Source organism: Acomys minous (genome assembly GCF_964271855.1).
Source record: "Acomys minous genome assembly, chromosome: 13".
Classification (NCBI taxonomy): Eukaryota; Metazoa; Chordata; class Mammalia; order Rodentia; family Muridae; genus Acomys; species Acomys minous.
In genome coordinates, this window is record NC_140495.1 from 28,670,643 (window position 1) to 28,695,193 (window position 24,551).

General features: G+C 38.7%; 1 long non-coding RNA gene across 1 annotated transcript in view; it reads left to right on the plus strand.

Moving 5' to 3' along the window:
• LOC311580317 overlaps positions 1-24,551 on the plus strand; it is a 341,488-nt gene that overhangs the window by 271,667 nt on the left and 45,270 nt on the right. Inside the window, exon 3 of the long non-coding RNA XR_014773423.1 lies at positions 3,550-3,621. This is a non-coding gene — a long non-coding RNA (uncharacterized lncRNA). The remainder of the gene's footprint in view (positions 1-3,549; positions 3,622-24,551) is intronic.

Sequence of the window (24,551 nt, forward strand, 5' to 3'; positions counted from 1 at the left end):
TGATTTCCATAACTCTAGCATTCAGTACATGTGATATTTCCATTGGTCAGAGTTGGGTCCTGAAGTTACTTACCACTACTGCATCCTATTTGTGATTTTAGAACCAGCAATATATATATATTTTAAACTGGGCACAATTGCGTTTGGTGTGTGCATGCTTAGAATTGCAAAAATCTTTTTGATGAATTTATTCCTTGATGAATATGAAGCATCCATGTTTATTTCTTTGACTAGTTTTGATTTGAAGTCTAATTTGCCAGATACACTATTAAAGCTATGTCTGCTTGTTTCCTACACCCGTTTTCTAGAAGTATTTTTTTTTTATCCCTTTTCTCTAAGGTAGCACCTATCCTTGATAGAGAAGGGTGTTTCTTAGAGATAGCGCAAAGCAACAATGTGTTTGCTAATCCAATATGCCAACCTCTTTGTCCTTTTACCAGGATGCGGAAACCATTAACATTCAGAATTGTAGTTTTAAAAACTCATTCCTGTTGTTTGTTGATTTTGTGGTGTTTCCTTAGACTTCTTTTAATTAACAGTCCTGGTGTTTTTATTTCCCCTTTGTCCTCTGGGTACGTTTATTCTTTTCTTTGGTAAGATTCTGTCCTGTATTGTCTATAGAGCTCTGTGGGGAATATATATTATGTTAATCTGATTTTTTATCATGGGAAATTTTTATTTACTCTTCAATAGATTTGATGAATAGAATAACCTGGGTTGGCCGTTTTGATCTTTAGAACCTGAAGTACATCTCTCTGAGTTCTTGTTTTATACTTTTCATCAAATAACCAGCTTTTATTTTGCTGAATCTGACTGTGTTCATGATTTGGTCCTTCTCTCTTTCAACTTTCACTATCCTCTCTTTATTCTTTGCTTTTAGTATTTTACCTCCAAATTATCATGTAGGATTTCTTTTTTGGTCCCGTATACTTCATGTTGGATGGTATCTTTTCTCTAGAACTGGAACTTTGTAAAAAATGATTCTACTGAGAAATATTAACTATGCCTTTGGTTTGGAATTCACCTTCTATGTCCATAATGTACAGATTTTGCATTGTCCCAAGGATCTTTAATAATCTGCTTTTTAGCTTTTTAAAACTTTATCATTTTCTTAGACTGAGTGGTCTGATGCTTCTACCTTGTTTTCAAATCTTAATGTTTTGTCTTCTGTATGACCCATTGTATTTTTGAGGCTTTTCATTGAGTTTCTGTTTAGCCTTATTAAAGTTTTCACTTTCTATTTCATTTCTGGTTTTCCCTTTAGTATTTTTGTCTTTTTATTTGATTGATTTTTATATCATGAATTTCCCTCATTATTTCATTCAAATATTTGAGCTTTCTTGAACTTCAATAATTTCTTTCTTCTTCAAGTTTGTGCCTGTCTTTATTTGTCTTCTCTTTTAATGTTTTTAACTCAGTGCCTGCACATGCCTGGGGTTATAACAGCCCCCATTGAGTTCTGTGTCTTGAGTTTCATCTAAGAGGTTCTCCTTGGGGCACATTATTTTGGGATTGGTGATGGATGTATCTTTGCCTTGATACAACATATTGTGTATTTGTGATGAGACCTAGGCATCTAGTGTTGTGAAGATGGTTTATTTTTATATGGTTTTACTGTACTTTTCTAGAAGTCCCTTGGATGGGCTTTTCCAAGGAAGTATTGAGGGGATCGAACAGAGGAAGATGGTGTTTGAGGACAAAGTGATGGCGAAGCTTCTTGTTGGTTTCTGGTCTAGGTTCATGTCCTCAGTGACTGAATAGATGGGTCTGGATACACAGAGTGGGCTGTGGACTGAGATTCAGTTGGTATCTCTTTCTGGCTCTAGGTTCAGGCTGGGACCCACAGCAACCCCCTGGGATGGTTCTAAATGATATTATTTTGAACTTTTAAAATGTAGGTGTTATGTTTTAGTTATTCTTATGGAGTCTCCTCTTTTTATTTTAGTGTGTGTTTCCTTAATATAAATTAATGAGCTCTAGTATTTCAAAGGCAGCTATGGGTTGGGTGGAACATGAGATGTGGGCTTCAGGCATTATGTGTTTTGAGCTGGCACATCCCTGTGGAGCTGGACTGAGCTCTGGAGAGAGTGAAGAGGATGCCCTTGGCCTTGTCTTTGGGCAGCGATAGTCAACTGTGGGAATTTCTTACAAAATACAAATTTCTCTGCCAGCTTTTATCCCAAGATTGTGATAGAGTTGGTATTAGATAAGGTGAATAGCAAAACATTTTACCCTGCCCCAAATATTTAATAATTATTCAAAATAAAATAAACAATTTTTTAAAAAAATTAATGTATTACAATTTACTTAGATTACAACCTGATTGTTATCCCCTCACTTGTATCTTCCCATTCCCACCGTCCCTCCCTCTTCCACCCTATTCCCCTCTCCTAGGCCTCTGACAGAAGGGGACCTCCTCCCCTACCTTATGACCACAGTCTACCAGGTCTCATCCAGAAAGCCTGTATCCCCTTCCTCTTTGTGCCCTCTGGGGCTCCTCACCAAGAGGAAGTTACCAAATGGGGAGCACCAGCATTCATGTCAGAGGCAGTCCCCACTCTTCCTACAACAGTGGAGAATGAGCTGTCCATTGGCAAGATCTGAACAGGGGGTCTAGGTTTACTGCACACATCGTCTTTGGTTGGTGCAACAGTTTGTGCAGGTCTCCTTGGGTCCAGATCTGCTGGCCTTCATGGTTTCCTTTGGATGGAAGAAAATGACTTTTTAATGGGGGTAAATATTTGTTTAAAGTAGATTCATAACAAACTCCACGTACTCAGATCAGCTGTTTGCAGAGAAGAATTAGTGGGAGCCAAAAGACTCTGCACATCTACATTGTCACATGGAAGCAAATGCCTAGTAGTAAATTTCATTCAAGCAGATTCTCATCAGATTACCTGGTTTTCTATAACACAATATTCCCAGGGCTGGTCCATTTATATTATGTTATGGCAGAGTCCTGTGCTCTAGCTCAAATTCATCCTTGACATATCCTTCGGTACGGTGTGCAAAAGTGTGCTGCTTTCTCTCTAAACTTTACACCACTCTATCCCTCCCTGGAGACAGTCACTTTGAGTTTGTGTTGTTTTCTAAATCTGCAGATCTTGTATAGCTAATATGAAATGGCAGGAGGAAATGCCACTCTATTCACAGAGGCAATGATTGCAGGTGGGAGGAGCAGACAGACACACTGCAATGGTTTTTTTGCAGTGGACTAGTAATGTGAATACAATAAACGTGGAGAGATACAGGGACATTAAAAAACAAACAAACAAACAAAAACATTGGGCATGAAGGTATTGCTCAAAATATTTTTGATCTGACAGAAAAACTATTTATACATACACATATTCAGATTATTTGTCAAAGTTTTATTAAATAATTGATCTAAGGTAAATCCAAAAAATCCAGTTGGCTACTATTTTGGTAAATAAGATAAATCTTAAAAAGCACAATCATTTTGCTATGATTTAATCATTAATGCATTAAGGTGTAGAATTCAAAATAAAAGTAGAATGTGTTGATCTATGATCTTTTATTTTCTTACAGAAGATGTCTGCTACAGAAACAAGGTGAAGCTAAATACTTAGAGGAAAATCATTTTTCATGAAGTAATTTCAGGTATGTTCCAATCAATGATTGCATTTGGAATATTTCTAAATATCAGTGGATCTTAGGAAGATAAGTAGAGCCTAATTCTTACTTTATCAATTATGATAGAAAATTATCAGCATTCTATTTATATGTAACTAGGTATTGCATGCTTGTATTATAACATGTGTCGATAATTAGATCCTATAATAAAAGAATTTGTCTTTGATTCATTGTAGATGCAACCAGAATATTAATTTTCAAAGACCCTTACCTGTTAGAAAATAACTTAGAATTAATAGCCAGTGTCCACCTTCCAAATAAATTATAGCCTTAAGCATTAAAATATATTTGTGGTAAAAATAAAAGGATTCTAATAAATAGATGGATTGTGAGCTCAACTGTAGTGCTGCTTTATGCCATTACTAAGAGTTAAATTCCATGGTAACGCAGCAAGCATTGCATTCATCCAAGCATGGAAAGCTTTAAAACAGGCATTGCACATAATTACCTATTCACAGCGTTGGGTGCAGTCACTTCAGAAACACAAAAGATCCAGGGCATGTGTGGAAAAGTCTTAATTATTAAGAGGCTGATTTTAATTAGTTCCTATAAGCAACTCCTTAGGCAGGTGTACATTTGTGGAAACAAACGATTTGAGCATGACATTTGAATTTGTTTCAAACATTTCAGTTTCAAAACAGGAGGTGCATGATTTTACTGGACATTATTTCCAGGGGCCAGTTGACATCCAGCTGCATGGCATCTGTCGTCTTTATATCGTTATGGTTGAGGTTATTCACTTTGTAGCTTTCTTTAGGATGCATGAGTTGTGTGGGCTGGCATCATTGGCTCATCTTTAGACATCCCTTTTCTCTTTCTAACTCACTGCAAAGTCACTGCCCGTTGTTTTCATCTGTCTCCTTCACTGTCCCTGATATATTTACTTGTTCAGAAACCGTGAGTGTTTCTCCAACGCATATGGAGTTTTACATTAAATCTCCTTTCCACTAACGGCAATAATATTACTAGGAAAACCCGTACTTTCAAAAAGCGCATCACAAATTTTGATTGTGAAGTAAGCAGTATCGGAGCAGCTATAATCAAATTATTTTAGGAATTCCAATAAAATATTACTGCTCAACACGGTGACAGTTTGAAAGCTAGAAGCAAGAAGCTAGTTGATCAAGACAAATAAATCTACAAAATAACCCTTGGAGACTTTTGAAGAAGACAAGAATCAGCAAGCTTCATGCCACTAGATGACTTCCAGTTCTGCCTACTGACCCTGCTAGACCAGGAGGCGAGAGTGCCAGCTAGGCTCAGTTCACTTCTCACCAATCAAGCATGGCTCACACCACACCCTCAGCGGCATCTGGCCACCGAGCAAGACATTTGTTCCCAGTCTCAACAACCTATCATCAGCTGTTGGCATATAGTCAAACTTTCTCTGTAGTATTCAGTCACATTCTCTCCAATTCATATTACAAAAACCCCACACAGCAAAAGGAATGCCTAAGCAAATTCTTCCATCTACAAAGCCAGCATAGTCCCCACAGTGTGGCTTTCATCAACCTAGCTGACTGAGGAACTCCTGTTTCTTCCCTCTGTGGCTAGAAATATGGACTCCACCTCAACCAAAATCTCAACCCCCCAGGCCAAGCTGTGCTTCTCAGCTGGCTATGCAAACAGCTATTTACTCTCTTCATCTGCAGAATGGTGATGATTACCCTCTGACGTCATCAAGAAAAGCAGAGCACAGTTACCAGATCTGGGGAGCAGACTGTTGGCTCTGCCTACTGTGCAGTTCTCAAGCCCCAACCAAAACTGGTCAGGACCCTTTCTCACATGGATGCTCATTTCCCAAGCACAGGCCTCCTGTTCCTGTTTCCTTAAACAACCATGCTCTCTCAGTTTCCTCAGCCTGATGGAATTTTACCTCTCTTTAGGCCTATTTCTTTGTAATATTAAGGTTTGAAAACTGAAGAGTATTTCTTTTTTGATCAAGATTTATTTTTAATGTTTACAACCTGAAAAACTAAGTTTCGATGTATTGCATGTAATGTGTTGGGGCTGGTCATTACTTTTGCTGTAGGTTTCAAACTAAAGATGAAAAGGTAGACGGACCCTTGTTTCGTTCCTGTAATTTAGAATGCAAGCAGTTACATACTAAATAAACATACGATTTATTCCTTAAAGATATACTTTTGCTGACTGCTGTGGCAATTTATTTTACCAATTTCTACATATTTGTATATATTTAAATAATCATGTATGATTATGCATATATGCACACAATTTAATAATTTTAATGAATGTAAATTTTGTTTTCAACACATTTTACATATAATTGTAGCTTAAATTTCAGGTACTTTTTCTGTATAGTAGAATATGATATTTCTATCAATTTATTGGTTTAGTTTGATTTTTTTGAGATGGGAGCTTGCTCTAGCTTACCCAGACCTTGAATTTGTAGGAACCAGGCATGACTGGGCTACCTGCCTGTCTTTCTGTTTCATGTCCTGTTTCTAGCAGCTTCCATGTCTGTGTTTATCTTGGTTAGCTAGTCGTGTTTACTGCTCTGAGAATGCGCCCCTCCCTTCCTCGAGACTTTTCCTCCTGTGTGCGATCACCTCTTGAGGGATTTCACCTGGGAGGAGGATTCCTGTTTGGATGCCTATAAGAAGGCTCTTTGGAACTCTGCGACAAGAATAATAAACCACTGCCGCGGCTGCTGCTCTCTTAGCACGAAGGACCCGCTGTGTTATTGTGTGTGTGTGTGTGCGCGCGCGTGTGTGTGTGTGTGTGTGCATGAGTTAAATCCGCAGTCCCTCGCCCTTGACTCAGTACCTCAGTGGCACGGGAGCCACAGAATTTACTATGAAGTCCATGGTATACCCCAATTTGTGGTGGTGCCCCTTGCTGCAACATCCTAAATGCAGAGGTTACAGGCATGAGACGCCAGGCCCAGCCTCATAATAATTATTTAAGTTGATCATCCATGGTCCTGTCTTATCCTTTCCCCTTTTCTCTTTCTTTCTTCTTTTTATCTCTCCCTCCCTCCCTCCCTCCTTCCCACTCTCCTTCCCCCTCTCCCTCACCTGTTTCTCCTCTCACTCTTTGTGTGTGTGTGTGTGTGTGTGTGTGTGTGTGTGTGTGTGTGTGTGTGTGTTTTAATTTGGGACAGGGCTTGCTTGCAGCACAAACTTGCCTTGAACCTATGATCGTCCTGACTTCATGTTCAAAGTGTTGGTTCTACAGGTGAGCACTACCATACTAACCTAAAGTCTGGCATCGTGTTTTGCCTTAACCATTTTATAAGACAGGCTCCAAATATATGTGGATAACTTATTTTATCCTAAATTAATTACATTTCAATTTGTATTTTACGCTAGTCAGCTTCCTGCCACTTCATCAAAATACTTGAAATTATCGATTTACCAGGAGGAATTTTAAAAACGTGTCACAAAGCCTAATTTTTGAAAATTATTTTATTATGTTCCTTTTAAAAACATACACATTTATATTATTACACATGAATAAAATAAACTACATACAGCGGGAAGAATGATGAGACAATCATGAGTTATATAAATGTTACATTCATAGTGATTTGACTATTTATATTTGTCAACATTGAAGTAAACATCTTTCCTATCGTGTTGGCTCTAAATTTCTGAATGAAAACCAATACCTCTCATATCTCATCTCTATTAACTTAAATCATCTATCTTGATCTAAAAAGATCTTATCCCCTAACCAACCTAACTTGATTGTAAGAATAAACTATCTGATCTTCAATCCCCATCAGAGACTTGAGAAGGAATAAAACATAATGCCTGAGTGAACCAGTAGTGTAGGTTAGCACAAAGACTAATTTTTAATAACTATTTTTAGTAGCAGTTAATTGTGATTTAGTTACTGCTTATATATTATTATTATTATTATATTTTTATTAAAAACCCACTATTTTAATCACAGAAACATATTACATTTTGAAAAGTTCTTTTGAGCATTATATTATCACCTTCAAATGGCAAATAGCACTTTGGCTCTGCCATCTTCTTGTGGAACTGAACATCCTTTCTAATAATTACTTTGTCTGTGCTGCCCCCAGGGAATCTGTACTTCTTCCATAAATTTTTTGCATTCCTTGTAATTTTCCTTAGAGCTTGAGGTAAATGAAAACATTAGTATAAGTTAGAGAGTGTTCCAAGTTTGAGCATTTTACAAGTTCTGCTTGTTTTCTTGATCTTTCTGATTTATGGGCAGTGTCTAAATGAGCAAGAAAAGACTTAAAACGAAGCATCCTTCACTGCCCTAGGAGGCTTCCATGTTGATTTTCAGTAGCTTCATGTAGATAATCTGTATAGGTGCAAAGAGTGAAAGCTTGGCATTTGACACTTCTGTCTAGAAGGCACCAAAGACCTGAATGCATTTAGAGTATGGCTAGTACTTTGGGGGTACATGAGATGTAGGGGTAGCCCCATTAAACCCCCAAAGGTGTGAGGGCTCATACATCTTGGAACCAATGCCCAATGAAGCTTACGTGCTCATGGGCAGCTAAGTCTATTATAAAGTCTCCATCATGGATGAGCCTGGCAGCACAACCTGGAACTGAAGGTTTGTCTGCCTGGTGCTCCATCAGATTGCCACCTCAGAAGAGCTGTTTGCCCAAGGACCGCAGTGATGTTCGAATTTTAATTCTGATTAATTTACTTGTCATTCACATTATCCTCAAGGAAGATGGCACGTGTAGGGAGTGTGGAAACGAGAAGTTTCTACGGGCCTGACGTGTTGCAGATCAGCACAGTCAAAGGCAGCATTATGGTCAAACCTCTAGGACATGATCACAGACTTTCCAAATTATATGGGATTCCTTATGCCAATATTTGGAACCCCAAAGAAGCACTTATTTAGTTAGTAAAAGTAAGACAACAAAACAGTGGCCGAGGAGCTGGGTCAACAGATGTACTATCCATGCAAGCAAAAGGATTGGAGTGCAGGTCAGCAGCACCCAAGTACAATTTAGGGAGGCATGGCATCTTACCTGTAATTCCAGTGCTAAGAAGGGTGCCATGGGATTCTGAGAGTACACAAATAGGCTAGTTAGACTATCTGTACTCACGAGGTCTGAATTCAGTTAAGAGGTCCTTCCTCAGTAAATATGATGAAATTTGACTAAGCAAGACTCCTGATGTCAGCTTCAGCCCCGCCCCGCCTCTCCCATGCACGTTCAGAAACACAGACACGTAAATGAGCATTTACCTTGGTGAGGACACGCACACTACCTGCCTCACCATGCACTAGCTCAGAAGCAGTGGAGCCAAGGGTCTATGGATTGAAATCTCTGAGACCAGAAGCCAAAATAAACCCATTCATCTTTATTCATTTCATGTGATTTGTCACAGCAATAGAAAACTAATTAATACAGATGCTGATGCTAATACACAGCTGGACATGGGGTTTTATGAGTAAATGTGTATTATTGTGGAATAGCTTTAAAGATTCGGCATTTCATATCACATCTTTTCTCAAAATGTTGTTTGAAACTGGCATGCCTTAAAATCCACACCGCTTTACGATGAAAGAGATATAGACGCTTAACTTGGTCACTGAGAGGACAGAGGCACATCACTGCACTGACTGTGCTCCCAGGACGGAGCGCTTGAATATAATTCACCCCAGTGTTGTCTAATCTTTTCTACAAGAGAGGAAGCATATTGAGTGATGAAGCCCTGGGTCGAGTTATTCAGCACCTAACACATCCTTATAAGAAACAGTGGTTCCAAGAACTGATTCCTACCTAAAAGCTTTAGGAGGAAAGTGGCTTCGGTGAGGGAGAAGGCAAGTGAGGGACTGCACATAACCCTTGGACAGCCAGGGACCATTCATGCGACCTTTTCCCGTGGTCCACCCACCCATCACTCATTTGCAGACTTCACACAGGGAGAAGCAGCTTTCAGAGTTAGCCCTTGCTTTGAATGAAAATCTGGAGACAAACCATATATAAATCCATAGAGGGAAGGGCTTGTGGCACAGATGTATATGTAAATATAATGCACGTGGGAAAACACACAATGACTAGAAGTCAGGGGAATAAAGTGGAGTTTTGTCTTCCACGTGGAATGAGGGGTGTTCAAAACAATAACAGAACATTTATTTCCATGTCTTTTGCCAGTATTATTTTAACCACTGAGGGATTTTAGGAAAAGCAATCATTTGTATATTGTGTATACCCAGGAAGAGTACACGCTGAGGTTCAGATGTCTTCGTTTTGATTTATTACTCCTTAGTTTATTGGAAGGTCTTGTCACGAGGTACCGCTAATAAAAGCATGAGCATTTGTCTTGGAGCAAGTTTGATCTGAGGTGAGAAACATTAAATAATGGCCTATCGACAAGCAATTAAACAGCACTTCTTTCCTAGCAGTGTTTTGAATTATGGTTGTCCTAACTAATGGAAGCATCCTTGGGCTTCAGAATTCCAATAGACTTTAAGACAAGAAGAACCCTTTAATTAGATTTTCAATAGCCTCCGCCAGGACCTACTGCTCACCATCCTGACTTCTTATCTTCATTGGCTTAGATGAAAACAAAACAAAGATAAATAGAAAAATTCATTAACAATCCATTTACTTCAACTGCCTATTCCCCTGTCCTCAGGGAACACAGCCCAGCTTTCCCCAGACAGCACTGTGTACTTGAACTTAAATGCTGAGTAACTTACCTAATGCTTCTGCATCACACAGGAATCTGGCTTACCAAAAAGAGGGTTTTTCTTCTTTGAGCCATAAAAAATGAGTTTATTTGAAGACTGAGGTTTTTAAGAGATACCTTTAAAAAAAATGGTGTCTTTGCAGCGACAAAAATACTAAAAATATCATAGGGAAACTCTGCATTATCCAAAATTAACTCATAAGCACACTGCCTTAATTTCACTATTGTGATAGAAATACTTGGACAAAAAGCATCTTAAAGGAGGAACGGTTTATCTTAGCTTACAGTTCAAGTGACATTTCCTCATGGTGGGGAGAGTCGGGGTGGTACCTCAAAGCAGCTGGTCACACTGTATCCACAGCTAAGATGTACTCTCCTGAGAAGAGCTCTGCCCACAATCAAGCTGAGGGTTCCCATTCTATTTATTTAATCAAGATAGTCCATGGCAAGACTGTTCAGGCATCCATCTGCATGCGATGTGAGATTGTGTCCAGTTTAGAAGTCACACTAACCCTTACAAGCATCGTTAAAGGAAGGCAGATGGCAATATCCTCTTGCAAATGAAGACGTTATCTCATCGGCCACATCTGATGATTTAGAAGTCGTGAAATACTAAGCAAGAAGGAAAAGTATCTTTATATTGTGAAATACTAAAGAGAACGAGAAGTAGGCTCGAGGTACTCAATGAGCCTCTAGGTAGGTTCAGTGAAACCACAACATGGCCAAGGAACAGACTTATGTATTTAAACACAACCTTTCCTCCTGGATGTGCCACTCTTTCCTTGCTTGTCCTTATTTCCACAAGCACATGTACCTGTGTGCTTGCATTTCTCATGCTTATGTCATTTAAACATGAAGGCATGCTGTCCAATAAGGCAAAGCCTCACTCATAAGTGGCCACTGCCAGATGGTTAGGTTACCATTTTTTCCAGAAAAAAAAATCTGTTTCTTTGTTGTGTGTGCCTTTCATATAATTCTAACCATCACTCATTAACTTCTTATACCATATAACATTTTAAGAGGAAAGGAATTTTATTACAATACAGTGCTAGGTTCACAATTTCAAAATAACTGATTCCTGGTCAATGAATAGTGGCAGGATATAGACAGGCAGAAAGCAGGTTTCTACAGAGAGGGAATGGCAGATTAACCTCCCAATTAGAACACAAAGAGTTTTGTATACACAATACCAAAATAACTCATTGAGTGTGTTGGTTGAGCTCAGCTGTCTTTTATCATGTAAAGAAAGCAAAGACGGACTGCTCATGCTTTCTGACCCGCAGCCCAGTGTATAACATTATGCACACAAACCCCAGTTGCAATTCAGGCAGCATTTCTCAGAGAACTTTCTTAATGCTAAACATTTTTCTCATTAACCACACAGCAGTGTCTGCACTAATGAATCAGTTGACCACTTGGTTGAGCATAGCACTAAGGGTATTTTTCTCTAATGGTCACAGTTTACACAGTGCACATCTTTACAAGCCCAGACAGACTACCTACCCAAATTGGAAAACTTTGCCAAGAAACAATCGATTCTTTAAATAAGTTTCGCCAGCTGAGTTTATATACTTTAAGTTAGCCGATGCTGGCAGGAGGAAGCCATGGCCAACAGCATCCTGGAAAGTGTCTTGTTTTAGATTCTGAAACAGCCTCACTTTTGGCTTTTCCCCAGCTGGTATAGGATTTCTAAAGCAGAGTCCTGGATTCTTCTACTAGTTCTAGAGTAAATGGAGTCATGATTCAAATGGTGTCTTGCATTTGTTTACCTCTTGTTCCTGTTGAGACGCAAATCGTATGTGTTGGCCTTCCTACATGGTTTGGTCTCCCCTTCCTTATTTCACGTATTTGATAGCCTTACCACTCAGTGATAGGTTCCAATTCGTTATTTCACATGCCTTTCGGTTAATTGATTTCATTTTTTCCATTTGTCTTGGTTAACTCTGCCCTATTGAGTACAAAACAAGACACACATGCACGCACGCGCGCACACACACACACACACACACACACACACACACACACACAGACCCCCAAAACACCATTCCGTTGTAGTTGTTCACCACCTCCAGCTTTGCCATCTTTCTGACCCCTCTTCCATAATGATCCGTGGTATAAATGTCCTCTTTAGTAAGGGTAAGAATTCCAAAGTCTCATACTCCCTGCCCCTTTGACAAGTTATGGGTCTCTGTGTAAAATTACATCTACTGAAAAAAAAAAAGCTTCTCTGACAAGAACTGAAAAATGCACTGATTCATCTATGAAAAAAGTAATCTGTGGATGCCACAATAAACAAGTCATTAGGATTCAGCTTAACACTGTGTCCATTTAACAGAATAATAGTCAGAGATGCTCCCTAGAGTCCGCGGCCTTTCCATCCACAAGAATCAACTTTTGCAGTAGTCCTTATAACCAATCAGAAAGCGGGTAGTCAGTCCATGGCATTAATGTCACTATTGAACCAATGGGCATGCCTTGCCAGTCCAGTTGTTATTGTTTCCTCATGGAGGTGAGATGCATCACTGCTTCTCTCTTCTCTTCCGGTAGTGTGCATAGCTCCTTCTAGTGCTATGAAAGGTAACCAGTAGAGATGAAGTCTCCAGGTGAGTACCAGCTTGCTTTCTCTGTGCTCCATGATGGAGAGCATTTTAGCATATATTGTCTTCAGCAAAAAGGCCTCACTGTCAATCTCTGGAGGGTAACCAAGAGCAATGACAATAACTAGTAATGTTTCGAGGTCTATAGGACTTTACAGGCTGACAGCTCCGAAAGAAGTAGCCTTCTGACACTGAGATTTTTTATTTGCTGTTGTATCTACAAGAGGCATCATTGACCTGTTTAGGTTTACTCCATTTTAACTATCTATACTCTTTTACAAAGCTTCTATTTATCGTATTTCTATATGACATTTTTAAATGACCTTTATCATTATTTATTCTTTCCCATACCCTGCCCCTACTTTGTCCTCCTAGCCGTTTCTTCAGTTTGATCTTTCCTGTTCTATTTCTCTTTTTACCCTTTATATCATCACGTTATCTCTCCCCTCCTTTGAGAGTACCCTCCGCCCAGTGGCCCCTTGACCCTATGGGCATTCTAAAGCTAACACATCCAAGTGAAGTTTCAAAGCAAACATTTTTTACCCTTTGCTCTTTTGATCTACTTCCTTGGCTGTACTTTTTAGCACTTCTTTAAAGAATTTCATTGCTGCTGTTACATTTTTATTCACTGAGTTCTTCCTTTTATTCCCCCCACATTCCTTTCACAGTGCTGTGCTAATATTTTTACGGCATACCATGTTTCCTGTTTTCTGAAGGGTACTAATTATTGTATTATAGGATTTCTCCCTCTCCCTTCTGCATTCCTTCTGCATTCCTTCTCAATCTTCCAAGGTACTTTCGGTGTAGTTGTTTTTAATCTGCTCCTTGTGTTGGGGGCTTTCCCATGAGATAGGTTCCCTTTTTCCCCTTTGCAAATGATTAAGAATAACAGAAGCCTCTGAGCACTGTCCATTAGACACTTCATTGGAGGATGAGATGGTTGAGACTTTCAACTGATAGTAAAATCTTAGACGCTTACCTTGATATTATCAGATTTTCCCAGATGTAGTTAAAGGGTAAAACATGAGCATTCTAGATGCAAAATGGATTAAGTTGGTAAGATAAGGGTTGGAGAAGACTGAGAAAGATTTCTTATATCCCAACAGGCCTTGAAAACCGTAAGGTTACAGCCAATCTAGCTGTAGCTTCATCTGTTTTCTAAAGACCAGACCACACCCATCTACTGCCTCTTTTCAGAGAATTGCAAAGAAATACATGCTGTGGCTTTGCAGCTCTTCCTTCTGCCTGGAAGCATCAAGCCCGCTCCTGCTGATGTTCAGACTCAAGGCATCCAAACTGTAACTCGCTGTCATCTTGTGCTTTCCTCTGTTGCCCCTGGCATGTGAGCTAAGTCATGTGGTATGAAATCTTCTTCCTTCCTTGGAAACTTCCAGCGACAAGAAATTCCTTTTGTTCTCCAGAAATGAGGGTTGCATCTCCTCCTCAGGATCCTATCCACTGCCTGTAGCGAGGTATCACAGCTCTCAAAATAAAATTCTTCTAATGGGAAAAATATTAGATCAAATCGTAACAGTAAATTACTGTGATCCAGGAATTTCTTTCTTAATGGGTTTGGTGATTATTTTTCTCTGTTAAAGATCAATATTCCTTCCTATTCAACCTAACCTATAGCAGATCTTAGGAATGTGAGGCAACTACCACTACCAACAATAATAAAAATATTCAAACTTATAATTGCTCTCTGATGTTGTTCTCTAAGACTCTCCTATTCTCTTTAATCTTTACTATTCCCCAGAGAACTGATAATAGAAAAAGGCAGATAGAAATAGATTAGAGGCAGCTCTTCTTCTAATCGTGCTTGCTCTGATAGTAATGCTTTATTTTTCCTGGCTACTTCATCTCTATAAACTTAATTTAAAATCATTGTAAAATTCTGGCCTAACACTTGTGACTATATATGTATATATACATACATACACACACATATATATACACACATAAATATACATATACAGACAGAAAGATACACACACACACACACACACACACACACACACACATATATATATATATATGGAGAGAGAGAGAGAGAGAGAGAGAGAGAGAGAGAGAGAGAGAGAGAGAGAGAGAGAGAGAGACTCTGCCTGCTGACTCAATTTGTCCATCCTATTTTTCAACTTCCTATGTGGACTTCACTGGGCACTATCCCCTTGATATGTAAATCTCAATTTAGAGAATATCTGACCACCATTATGAAATTTGGAGGCCAACCATAGTCCAAGATAATTCCATGGCATCCCACATTACAGCCAGAAACATCTAGACCCTAATCCCATGCTCAGAACCACATGGGCTTCCTCTATGACTTGACTTTGCGGCAAAACTTGCTTCTCTGTTTTTCCTTTCATGTAAACACAAAGCCTGGATTTTAGCTTATAGACCTTCCACCTGCCACTATAGCTTCATGTGTATAACTTAAATGCCGTGTCACACACCTCTTTACAGCTTCTTTTTGGTCAGAGTTGCTAAGTGACATATGCTGTCACCTTGCTTTCTTCATTCTCCAATGTGGTGTAACAATTTTGTCTTTCTGATTTTCAGACTCAAGGCAACGTTGAATTATAGTTAATTCATATTTTCTGTCTTCCTTTACTAATCTCTGCAATGTAGAATACATTGCATGGTACTCACCTTACCCTCTTCTGAAACCAAAAAGTGCAAGAACTTAGAAATCAACCTTGGTTTTCAGAAATGAAGGCTTTCTCTCCTTTCAGGATCCCATTTGCTGCTGTGTGATGCTGTGGCTTTTTAAATAAAGGTCCTCTGAAGGATAGTTCACCAGTGTATTTTTATTAAAATCTGCAGTCTTGTCACTATATAAAATGAAAGCTAAATACTATTATATCAGTTACGGAAATTCCCTTTGAGTGAACATAGCTTAAATGTACTGTTTATAATTCAGATTCCCACACTCACTATGTCTTACATGATATATTTTTTGTTACATATTCTCTATCTTGTTGATGAATTTTAAAATGTTTTTTTCTCCTTTATTAATTTATTCTTGTTACATCTCAATGGTTATCCCATCCCTTGTATCCTCCCTTTCTTCCCTCCCTCCCATTTTCCCCTTATTCCCCTCCCCTATGACTGTTCCTGAGGGAGATTACCTCCCCCTGTATATGTTCATAGGGTATCAAGTCTCTTCTTGGTAACCTGCTATCCTTCCTCTGAGTGCCACCATGTTTTTAGGAATTATCTAGCATTGTTTTGTGCTCTCAGTAGAAAGGGTGGTCTGGGTCCTGACCAATGACGTCTTGCTTCTCTTCAACTGCTTCTTTTATAGGTAAGGGTCTGTACATGTCTGTCTTTGTTTTTCCTCTTACTCCATCCTCTCTACTGCCCAGAAATAGAATCACTGTCCATTTGGTTATCCAATGATCCAAATTATAAGCTTCCTGAAATATAAGTCTCTAACTCAGATCTTTTGTTTGAGCCCTGAGTAGTCTAGAGAGCATTTAGTCCTCTTAGAAACCTCAAACAGGAGGTTTTTGTTTGATATCATTGCTGTATGGAGACTTTTTTTTTTCAGAATTTTTCTTCTGCCTTCTTCATGTTGGATCATCCAATCACTTCTGAAAGCTGGATGCATTACAGCCCTGAGTAATTGTACCAGTTCCCTCAAACCAACCCCATACCCTGTTCGCTCTGTCTTCTTGAGGCCCACGCTCATTCTTCATTATTTTCTCTCATCTCCTTAGGCACTCCTTGAAAAGCCAATTGATTATTTCAACTGGCAGTCCTCTCTTGTTTAAATTTCACCACCCGTTCCTTCATGAAGCTGACAGGTGATGGTTTCTGAATGAGAAACTGGCTAGAGTTGTTTCTCAAGATTCAGAGATTAGCTCCAGAACCCCACAGCAAGTATAATATAGGGGATACTTAAAGCTGGTATAGTCAGGTAATGTTTGTGTGTAGCCCAAGCCTACTCATCTTGCATTTCAGCATTTAATTCCTGTATTGCTTACAGTACTGTATTCTTCAACACAATATTGTTCAAGGAATAACAAGAAAAAAAAATGTCTGCCCAGTCCCTACCAAGACAGGTTTTCTCTGAGTTGTTTTCAACTGCAGTTGGTCAAATCTACAAATGCAGAGTGCCAACTGCATTAGAACCTCAGTTAAATTTCTTTCATTCATTTCTACTGGAATTACCCAATCTTTTGGGATGGTGTTCAAAATCATCGCTAATCTTACTTTGACTTTTTTTTTTTTTTTGGTCTTATCTTCTGCCACTTGGACTCTAAGCCCCAGCAATATTAAACTGTTTACAATTCTTAGGTCTGTGGGAAATTCCACATAATTGCCTGCCTCTGATTAGTGCACCCATGCATTTCTTTGTAGTCCTTGGCAAGAGCTGTCCCCCAATCTGTGGGAAGCCATTGTAAAGACTGTGCACCTCTGTTGGTTCTCACTTTGCATTCTAATATTTGCCTACTCCTTTTCCTCATCTTGTAGACAAGAAACTACATAGGCACTGGCTTTTCTCTTTATTTTTTACGTATAAGTTCCTGACACATAGGAGACACTCAATAAATTCTGAATTTATGAATGAATGGATTTATTGGAAAGCTTGGAACAGAACTCTGTCTCCAGACTTCCTTCTCACTTTGCTTTTTGCTGTGTAATATGAACCAAATTTAATAAAACCAATCACTTTTTATAGGAATGCCTTCCATGTCATAATAAGTTTAGCACTCTCCTGGAAACTTCTGATCTCATAATATCGTAACCTCGGGGCTGGAAGGGAGCCTAGAGGGTGTTTAATCCTCTCTTCCCACCAGAGTGTGAGCTGCTGCATACTTCCACTGCTGTGCATTTACCCAGATGCTATTCAGGACACTTCAGGGACTGTGAAAATGAGCAAACCACAGGGCCAGTCCTTGCAATCTTTTAAAGTATGGCCATGGAAGAGGTCTCCCTTTATAGCAAACTCTAGTCTTTCTCTCTTTGAGCTTCCTTCACTAATCATAGTAAAATCCCAATAGGATGCATTTAATGTCCTTTCAATAAAACAGCTGTCCAAGAATTTGAAGACAGCCTAAGCTTAAGACTGGTCTCCTCCATCTCTGCTTAAAAGAATATAAACTGTTCTGAGGTTTCCTCATGTGACATTTACAGCCCTCTCACTAGGCTTTTCACCAACACCTCTATGTTCTGTCTCCATGGCTTTGGAAAAAAAAAAAAGAGACTGAGCTGCTCTCACCATTTGATTTAAACAGGATTGAGTTGAGCTTCAACATTACTGTTTCTAAGTATCTTGATGAAATTTGTGATTTTGCACTCTTATCTGTATTACTCTCTTCTAGAACAAATGACTTGTCATTAACAATTAAACAATTAAAAGGAGGCTTGGGGAGTTGGCTCGGTAGTGAAGAACACATGCTGCTCTTGCCTACTACAGGGCTTGGTCTCTAATACCCACATGGTGCCTCACAGAGTCCCATTCCATTTCCAGAGTATCTTATGCCCTGTTCTGTTTTCCTTCGGTACTAGACATGGATATGATGCATCTGAATACATGCAGCTGAAATGTTCGTACACATAAAATAAGAATAAATAAAATATTTTTAAAGAATTAGTTATGTGATTCACAATTCTTTTGATATCACCATTATTAATTTATTATATATTTTCAGAATATTTTAATATTCATTATATATATTTAGCTTATAACTAGTAAGTATACCATTGTCTTGCCAAAATATAAGCTGAATTGCATATATATATAAAAAACATTTTGCAAGTTGTCATTTTTAGATTAACATTACAATTAAAAGTTGTAAAGTCTGCTTCTCATTGCATACCTGTACAATAATACCAACTGATGTCTTTAAACGACAAAATATTGAAATATTTTCAATTTATTATTTTAATTTATAATTTCTTTTTTTAACTATTGTGGTCATAAAAAAGTTCAGTGGAAGTTGATGGCATTTGCAACAACTTTTTTAACCCACTGTACCCTCAGCTAGAGTTAGCTAAGGGCATGACCACGATAAATTCAAGAGCACAGTCACCACATGGGTAGGAGTTTTCACTTGCTGGAAGCAGCGTATTTAAAGTCATATTGCGGTGAAAAATCATGGTGTAGCTACAAGTGTTTCAGCAGCAACCATAAACAAGAGTTCAGTGAATCCACCAAACTAGATCTTTCCATAGGTAGTAGAAACGAAGGTTTATTGGGATTCAAACTGCCAAGGCTATTTCTTGGTTACAGAGAGAAGAACAAAATGGAGGAAAAATAACCAGATTTTATGAGTCAACAGGGTAAGGTATTTGAGCAGACACAGGCTGTTGTACTGACCAGGAGCTGGATGCCCTTGCCCCAGGTAATTTATTTTGGGCAAAATACTAGGGGTGGGTGTTTCCCTGTTTAACAGAAATCATGAGATCTGCTTTTGTGGTAAACAGAAACCTGTCTGTAGGCTTGTTTACTTGATAACCATCTTTCTATTTGTCTGGCCAAAGTCCTTCTGTTTAGGACAATGTCACCAGTACTGCCATTTGGGAGTGCCACTTTTACCTAACAGCTAGTAAACCTGGCTCAATTAGTAGGGTGCTTACCGCAGAAGCTTGTGAACCTGCGTACATATTCTCTGCACTCACTGTAAAGCCAGGAGCAGTGGTGGGTGCCTATAATCTCAGCACTAAGGAGCCTGAGCTCCTCTGGGATCTACTTGCTAGTGCTCATCCAGCCAAAACCAGCTCATTCAGGTTTAGTGAGAGACTTTGTCTCAAAAAGTAAGCTGGGCACTGAAAGATCAGGACACCCAAACGAGACCCTATGTCATACATAAGCATGCTTAGATGCATGCATACATACCACTTTATACACTGATGAGCATATTCATACATATGTAAATACATGCACACAAAAATTATTTGTGCACTCAAGTATAAGTCTTTGTAAAGTAAATATTTGTCAATTTTTAAAAACTTAAATTTCTTTTAGTCTATTGAGGTAGAGGTAATTTATTATATTAATTCATTCTCTAATGTTGAACTGTACTTGTATACATAATAAAACTCCCACTTGTTTACACTACTTAATCATTTTTTCCGCTTTGTTTTTTTTCAATACAGAGTATTAACTTTATTTTCATACTAGCATTTTTCTAAAAGTTAAATTAATGCAATAGTGTTACCACAATTGTTTAAATAAAATTTAAAAGCCTTTCTAAAATTACTTATAGAACTTATAATTATGACAGCATTAGTATTCTGTCTTACAAATAAATTAGCCTGTGACTATAAAAATCACTTTTGTCTCAATGACAAAGTTAATATAGAATAGAATTTGGACTAAAATTCAGTCTCATGTGATAAAATCATTTTGAAGGCATAAGTTTGCAGCCAAGGGTATTAACAACATAGACGTCCACCATCTTGACAACTCACTTGTGACAGAGACGTTAGTGAGGCTGAAGAAAAATCTCACTGGGCACTACTCTTATCCTAATGATAGAGAAAGAAGAGAATAAGCCTCTCTAATGTATAGGCCCTTGGATGGTTATCCAGTGCAAAGTGGACAGCCCTGAAACTACATATATACAAACAGCAAAAATGAACTGAGCAGGTTTATCCATATGTAAGTGTGTATAGCCATCTCTCTCTCTCTCTCTCTCTCTCTCTCTCTCTCTCTCTCTCTCTCTCTCTCTCTCTCTTTGTGTGTGTGTGTGTGTGTGTGTGAACAATAATCAAAGCAAAAGAGATTAACAGTTTGAGGCAGGGACATGGGAAGAGTTGGAGGGCATTAAAAGAAACTGGAAGGAGGAAATGGTAGGGAAAAAGGATGCAGTTAAATTTTAATCAAAAGTGTAAAAAATAAAAGAAAGTCCAGCTCACAAAATCGTAATTATTTTTGTAAGTTGTCAACTGATGTTCTATTCACTTATCAAATATTGTTGGATTCATTGAGGAAATTTTAAATATTTAAAGCAAAACCAGTTTGCTAGCAAGCTTGAGATACAAACATACAGATACCAATAGCAACAGTCAGGGGCCTGAAAACATTTCCCAATGCCACTTCCTCTGTGATTGGGAAAGCCATTAGATGGAGACTGAGATTGGTCCACTCTTGCCTGAGGAAGTCCTTTTGCTAGTTGAACAGTTCAGTTTCTGGTGATCTTTTCTATATGATTCATTCTGTGTCCGTATCAACACTAATAGTCACAACATCCCATCAACATACTTATAAACAGTTTTGGAGGGGAGGTGGAATTCCAGAGCTCTGTGTACCCTCAAAGCACAATTTTGTCTTTAATTTTAAAAGAGTTTGTTTTTCTCCAACAATCTAAAGGTCTCTGAGGAGCCCCTTAGACCTTTGAGAATTACTCCTTTTTACTATCTGGGAAAATGTGCAGTTTTATACTCTGACTAGTAATTCTCCTTCTCCGCCAGGGCTATGGAATGCCTTTAAGTGCCACTGAGCAGTTCTGTGTCCTCACTATCACATTCAACTCACTTAGGGAAGTTACCTCCTCCACTTGATGCCAGCCAATTGTGGTGAAATTCTTTTGCAATGTTATGCTTTTCTGTTTATGCAGTTGTGTCATCCCAAAATATTAGATACCTTCAAATGCCTCATTAAATGCTTCCACATGGTGAATGAGAGGTGTAAAAAAAAAAATCAGCTAGTCTCTAGCTTAAAACATTAGGTTGCTTTCCATAACGTTTTGGATGCATTTGTAGAGAGTGTGAAGATATGGTTTTGTTTTTGTAGGATTCGGTTTGGAAAGTTAGAAACTTTACTTGACCTTCTGTGTACATAAATATGTTTACATTCCCAAGACAAGCATCATATAAGAAAAAAAAACATAAAACTGACATGAAGAGCTAAGTCTTGATTTGAAAGCATGTATTTTATTACTAATGGCATATTTTTCCAACTTGGTAATAACAAAAATAAAGAAATTCAACCTGACCAACCCATTAAAGAAGTAAAGTTGATTGCCTGGGTATACAGAGAATGCAGGTTAGCAGCTTCCAAAATAAGAAGATGGCAGAGACAGTTTGTTGTCTGAACAGTCACCCAAACCTTTCTGTAACATTGGAGCATCATCTCAGCCTTCTGGCCCAGTATATCTGACAGACATATTTGTGAGGCAGGAAATGTTGAGGACTTGCTTACCCTGTCTTGGCAGAGTTTGGCCATCAACTCTGCCTCCATCCAATCTTGCCCATTTTTAGGCAGAACTATGTCTGTGGTAGAATCAGGTAATTGATTTTGTTCCTTCTCAAGTCTCTGATGGGGTTGAAGACCAGATAGTTTAGTTTTACAATTAAGCTTAGTTGTTAGGGGTTAAGATGTTTTTTAGGACTAGATAGAGGTTTTAAGTTGATAATGAAGAGATATGATAGATAATGATTTACATTTAGATGCATCAAGATAAGAAAAATGTTTTCTTCAAGGCTACCAAATACAACTAGCTAAAACACTATGCACGTAACATTTACATATTTACTGATTGATGATCTGCATTAAAACATTTGGTCACTGAGTATTATGAGAAGAGACCTAAATCTGTCATTTATATTAAATCCACAATGAAAGTGCTATTAATGGATATACAAAGTAGTATGAGAATTTAGAAGGCTGACGGACTATAGAGTGATGACAGTATGTTGACATCATGTATAAAGTAGTGTATGTGATTGCAACATGTGTAATCATAAGATGAGTTAACCGCAGTTTCCTTGGAAACAAGAATGACTGAAATAATTCATTACTCTGTATTAACCTGAGGCAATAGAGCTAATAAATCATCTCCTGCTTACACTTTTCTTATCTTCAGGGCCTTTCATTGTCTCTCATGGGTTGTCAACCTTTACTATGGATTCTTGCAATTCATGGTTAATAATTTGCTGCTCAGTGGTAGATCTGGCATCTCTTTATTCTCTACCTACTTGTTAATTTTATCATGTTCCTACCCATTTCTTTTTCCTTTCTGGATATTGTACATATTTTGGTTTTGGTGTGTGTGTGTGTGTGTGTGTGTGTGTGCTACTATGGTCTGGGCTAGTGCTCTCACATTGAACTCAACTCCCACATCCGTTTAAAATTATGCTAATTAATTAATTCATTAATTAGCCTTCTGACAGATTTCCCTGTTTCCCACCTTAGTCTTGAATTCTCTTCCTTTCCTGGATTCCAAGTAGCTATGATTATAGGTCAGCACAATCAGACCTAGATTTTATAACAAAATTGAAACTATTTTTTTCATAGAAACATTTAAAATGATTGACTTGCAGATTTTCTCTATCTTCATGGGTAAGTTTGACAGTGCAAATAAGAGGAAACTTAAAGGGTAAAACCTCAGGAAAAAAGAAAAACCACGACTGATTTCACCAAAAAGTTTTAAGTAGGCGGCAGAAAACGAAAATTGTAATCTAGGCTCTGTTCTGACTTTAATCTTTCTCAGACTCCCTGCCGGGGTCCACTTCATGTTAATCAACACTCTTCCAGATCTTTGCCACTGCAGATAGAGTCTCTCCACCACACTATCTATGTTATGGTGGGAAGTGTCTCAAAGCACAAACCAAAGCCAACCTTTTCGGTATTGGGTTATTTTGTCATGGTGATGAGAAACATCATTAGTATAGAATGTTGGTAACCACAGTGAAGCTATTGCTCTTGAGTGAGGATATCTTTAAAGGTAATTGACTTCCTAACTGGGTGGAGGAAATTTGAAGAGCATTACTTCTAGGCTGTGGCATGATCGTCTCTCACTGTGTTTATTTACAGTGAGAGGGTGCAAGAAACAAAATATAAGGATATGAAAACCGAGGGTGATTTATTGAGAGGAAGAGCATTAGCTCATTGAGCTTGCAGACTGGCCAGCTACTGACAAAAACAACTGTGGTTGTTAAAGAAACGAGCACATAAAGAGACTCTGAGTATCTCAGAAAATGAGAATGGTGATTTTGAGGGAAGCCCCCTCTTGTTTATGGTGCTAGGGTTTAAAAATATAAGCATATTTGAAACTCTTTCCTTTGAAAAAGAGAATGCCTGAGAAGAGGGAGATATAGGGGACTGTGAGACCAGGGTAGCTTGGAACCAGGAAGAGCTGGTCCAGGGTAATAGTGGGGTTGAATTGTGTCTAACCCCCAAATCTGTAGGGATGGGAACCATTCCCTCCCCCGCCCCAAGCTAGCATGTCCCGTGCTCCCCACCTTTGCCCATACCAGAGGGAGTCACATAGTTACAGTCAGATTAACGTTTCCGTCTCCTTATAAAGTCCTGTCCAACAAGAGCACCTGGAATTCCTCTTCATGCAAATACAGCATCCTCAGCACCTTGGCCTCAGCCAATGATGAACACTTTTTCTCAAGGCCTCTACCCACTCTCCAAAGATTTGAATAGCGTTGGTTCTCCACAATTAAATGAGCTACTCAAGTAGTCTGTCTCCAGAGAACCCGTTCTTGTTGTGTTCACCTGCAGCCCAGTTCTCCATCATCCCGCTCCCTCCCCTCATGCCAACAAGCGATGCAGGGAAGTGTAGGGAAGTAGAGAATTGGAGCCCAAATGGCAGGGGACCACTCAGGAGGATGACTGGCTACGGAAATGATTTCCCAGTTTAGCCATGCAGGCATTCATAGGACAAGAGAGACATAGCCCAAA